The 4433-nt window shown below is 42.2% G+C and overlaps 1 long non-coding RNA gene across 1 annotated transcript; it reads right to left on the reverse strand.

Moving 5' to 3' along the window:
• Positions 1-371: 371 nt before the first annotated feature.
• LOC142584119 (uncharacterized) lies at positions 372-4183 on the reverse strand. Its single transcript, XR_012828705.1, has 3 exons — positions 3973-4183; positions 2832-2912; positions 372-478 (listed from the first exon to the last, which is right to left on the reverse strand). It is a non-coding gene; the product is annotated as an uncharacterized LOC142584119 (long non-coding RNA).
• Positions 4184-4433: the final 250 nt, after the last annotated feature.

A 4433-nucleotide genomic window follows, 5' to 3' on the forward strand; every position in this document is an offset into this window, starting at 1 on the left:
GGAGAAGAGGTGTGTCCCACCATGTGTTCCACATTGTTGTCGCTATGTGGGCTGGCTGGGGAGGCAACAACTGTAATATGTTTTCATATCTTAAAGTGATGCTTGTACTGTGTTATAACACTTAACTTAGTCTTGCACTTGCTGCACAAGAACACTGGCTCACAGTCGTGGAGAAAAGCTTTTGTATGTTGAGCAAATGAGTTGTATGCACTACAAAAAAAGTCACAGTGATAGCACACATGTTGCTCTACCAGGCCTGGTGCGGTTCCTTCTGACACTGCTGCTGATGCTGACACACAGCTGCTTTCCTCGTGCACTGTTGCAGCTGCAGTAGACATGGCCGTCTCTGTATCTATTGCTGCCGTGCCACCTGTCATGGTAACTTCAGGTGGTACCGGGCTCACTTCTGCAACAGAGATGTCGTTTGCCCCTTGAGGGCTCTCGTCATCAGGGCCAATAATTTCGTAGGCATTGTCTCCTGCATCGAAGAACCAATAAGAACAGCCTGAATTAATAAACATAGCTCTAAAAAGTACGGACATCAAAACTTAACCACAAGCTTTGCACATCAGTGACCAGGCTTAATGAATAATACTTGCAGGAGGAGTTACACAATTGTGTGTCTACATTACAGTCAGGCCTCATTAGAAGAGATACTCAAGAGGCACAGGAAACATGTCTCTCCAAAGCAAAAATTTTAAAACACTGAGGAGCCAGACTAGATCACTTTATTATGTATCATCACTAAAGTATGTTTAGATATATCTGAAGGAATAATTGCTCAGGGTGGCTTAAAGGGCCCCTAAACCACTTCTCGACATTTTTTGAACATTTCAAGTAAACACGCGCATCAAAATCATAATGCCGTCACAATTTACGATGCCAAACGCCACAGTGCGTAGCACTGTGGGAGCACCACAATTTGAAGAAAACGGCCCCGTGCGCCTCTCTGGACCTATCCTGCACCCCCCAGATTGTCCTGACATCAGCAGGCTGTCTCTGATGATGTCACCAGTTTCCGGTGCTGTCGATTGGTTGAATGAAAGTGTACGACTGCCGGCAAGGCCTGCAAGCAAATACACACTCCTTCTTCCTCGTCGCGTTGCTCGCGATGCCATCGTGGGCAGCCAATGGGGGCAAAGAACAGAAACGCCAACAGAAGGGTCTCCCTATGAGGCGCTTCAACTAGAGTCACCATACAGTTCTATTGTATTGGCGAGGTCATTAGCGCCGCCCCTCGCAGGACGACGGGCCTGCGCGGCAGCAACAGAGCTCGTTGGTGATGGCCTGTCCCGTAACATTTGCAGGTGTACTAGGCGAGGAAAAGACGATACTGTCCAGATGGCGTGTATCAGATGAAAGAGTAAAATGAGCGGGGACTACTTTTCGATAATCAAACACGTAGCTCCACTATTACTGCACCGTTTCGAAAAATTCTCGTAGCTACGTGTTCGTTGCCTTAACATGTACAACTGCAACACCGCAACTAAATTTCAACCTCGGTGGTTTAGGGGCCCTTTAACGAAGACATTCACAGCTTTTTAGTGACTATAGATTGTGTTAGCTTCCTTCCTAACTTCTGGAAGTTAAACACTTCACTTTGCAAGCCTTGTTGCTCGCAGTGCCTTTGAGGTGCTCTTAGACGCTCGTCAGCTTCAACTGTCGACACTTTCTGCGCTGCACTGTCCTCGTTGCCCTCCTTTTCTAGTTCATGCTAAAGAGACATGCGCAATTGACTTGTGTGAGGATTGCATGATCTTTACGCCCTTCGGAGCACACAAGGTGCATGAAGTGAATGTGTCTGGGTTGTGTCCCTTCGAAGTAGTGAATACTTAAAAAGTCGTTAGTAACAACGGTGTCTCTTGTGTACAGTGCTGTTAACGTGGCAAACATCGGAAAACCAACCAAACCATTTTCATATGTCTCTTACAACCAAGTGTATCTTGTAATGAGATTCTACTGTACTGAATAGTTTTCATCTATGGATCATCTGCATGTACATGTAGTCACAAAGACATGTTGTGTAGAATGGCGAATCAGGAAAAAGCTCGTACTCTTACTTTTTGTCCCTAACATAAGCAGCTGATAACAATATGATAAAAAGCAGGTAATGAGGCTAACAGGGAACATAATCCTTCAGCTCTAAACAGTTTTTTGGGCCCACATCATTCCCTCATGACATAAGGAAGCAACTTGATTGCAGTAATGGCTGCATGTGATCTGAGCTGATTGAAACAATACGTAAGGTTGCCCTGTATGTAATTTTATCAGAGTGCTTTTTAGATGTCCTGCTGGTGATCCTGGCTGCACGATGTTTCTCATTCTTTTTGGCACGATTCCTTTCTTTTCCACTCCACTTTTTTTTCTGGTTTTCTCCCCTTTCCCTTCCGCCTTGCGTAAAATAGCACACCTGAAGTATCAAATCTGTTGAATTATTGTGTGTATCAAACCTGTTAACATGCGGGCGTCTCTGTGGTCTGTGTTGTATTTTTGTGCTGTACAAGTCAATTCAAAATGAAAGATGGAATGGCCTGCCTTTAGTTTAATTGTATGTGTGTGTGTACATATATATATATATATATATATATATATATATATATATATATATATATATATCATGTTTTGAAATATATGTACATTCAGGAGTGCCTGCATGCTCTTCTCCCCTGCTCCAGTGACGAAAAGGAGAGCCTTTTTATGTACCATAGTAAAACATTCACAGATTTTCGCTGTGCCCATCACATCACTTATCATATCGATCTGTCACAATACAGAGTAGCAGTGGTCCATAATACTAACCCATCCCAACATAACTATAAATTAGCACATACCGACATGCTGTGAAACAGCTGTTGCAAAGCCGCTGGTGCTGGCAATTTCTGCAGCACTGCAGTGGTACAGCCGAGTGCCACCTGTATAGTGACAAATGCATATGCATGTTAGCAACTCACTAGTTGCTGATGGTTTCATAAGCTTTACACTACACAATAAAGTAATCTAAACAACTTTGTTGGAACAAATACACATAATTAGGACACTATTTAAAGATTAACACGATTAATTGCCCCCAATCTCTCACTCACTAAGGGATAATACTACTGAAACATCGGTGGAGAGCTCAGATTAACACAGCCCATAAAGGACAAGCTTTCTTTGAGGAAAATTCTATAACAGCGGTTAGTTTTCTTGATCATTTTATGTGCTAGCTTTGATTTAAATGTCATGCAGTACTATAAAATATGAAGTGCCGCATTTCTAGCAGCAGAAGGCGTCGTCAGCCTCATGGTACAACTGATTTTTGCACTGTTTTTGTCAATGAGCCGACACATACAAAGAAAACCGAATTCACACATACATATACAGTGCCAAGTGCACTCCTCCTTCTGAAAACGCAGCCGCCAGTTCCAATGCTGCTGAAAGGAAAGGTTATATAGAGTGCGAGACTGCATGGAACTACCACTTATGACTGTAAGTGTATGATCTGCTGATTGTAGAGGTAGTCACATGCTATTTCTTGTCTCATTTAGAAGCATTACTAAAGGATGAATTAAAATCTATTCATAAGTCACGAATTTCACGCATCCACAGTTTGGTTAAATAACTTGTGAGAAAAAGAAATGTTTGCCTGGAATATCAACCTTTTTTCCTGCTGCAAAATTTTCCTTCGAATTAATGAAATAACTTTACAGCGTCATAACATATTGTGTTTCTCGCAACTACTTGCCGGCAGTGGCGAGTTAGTGTTTATATCTGACTCATTGGGCGAGAATACTGCCAAACACATATGCTTCACGAACACGGGAACACGTCCCTCGCAGAGAATAGCAAACATATATGCCTCAGCGAGACATGATCGCACCTTTGTGGTCAAAATGTACATTAGAACGACACCACCATCTCATTAAAAAAAAAGCCTCAGTACAAGGCAGCAGCCAACTGCACAATGTGAAATTGCAACTGATGTCCACTTACTGGTGGCCTGTGTTCGAGTCACTTCTGGCAGTTGACTGGGTGCTGAGAAATGCACGTCCTGGGTTGTCCCTACAAAACATACAGGGTTATGTCAAATGTTGAAAATATATATACACCGGCATTTCATAAGTTGCAAAACAAATGAGTAAACTAATAAACAACTGTAATGTAAACAGAGTACACATGATAAGATAGGCTGTCAACTGGTAATGCATTACGCGAAAAACCTAATGCATAGGAAAGGTTATATTTATACACACGAAGCTGACACACAATTGAATTCGCTCTAGGTTTTTCCGTGCAGTATATTCAATTTATTATGTATTGTGGTTAGAGCAAAATTAGTGTAAATTACGCACTAAATTATGTACCCTGGAAAACTTTTCTTCAATATGCACCTGTGCGCGCTTCGAATGAGTAGCGTTGTAAAATTTACATGCATGGCATTTAACATAGTTGCT

This window comes from Dermacentor variabilis, chromosome 6 (assembly GCF_050947875.1).
Source record: "Dermacentor variabilis isolate Ectoservices chromosome 6, ASM5094787v1, whole genome shotgun sequence".
Classification (NCBI taxonomy): Eukaryota; Metazoa; Arthropoda; class Arachnida; order Ixodida; family Ixodidae; genus Dermacentor; species Dermacentor variabilis.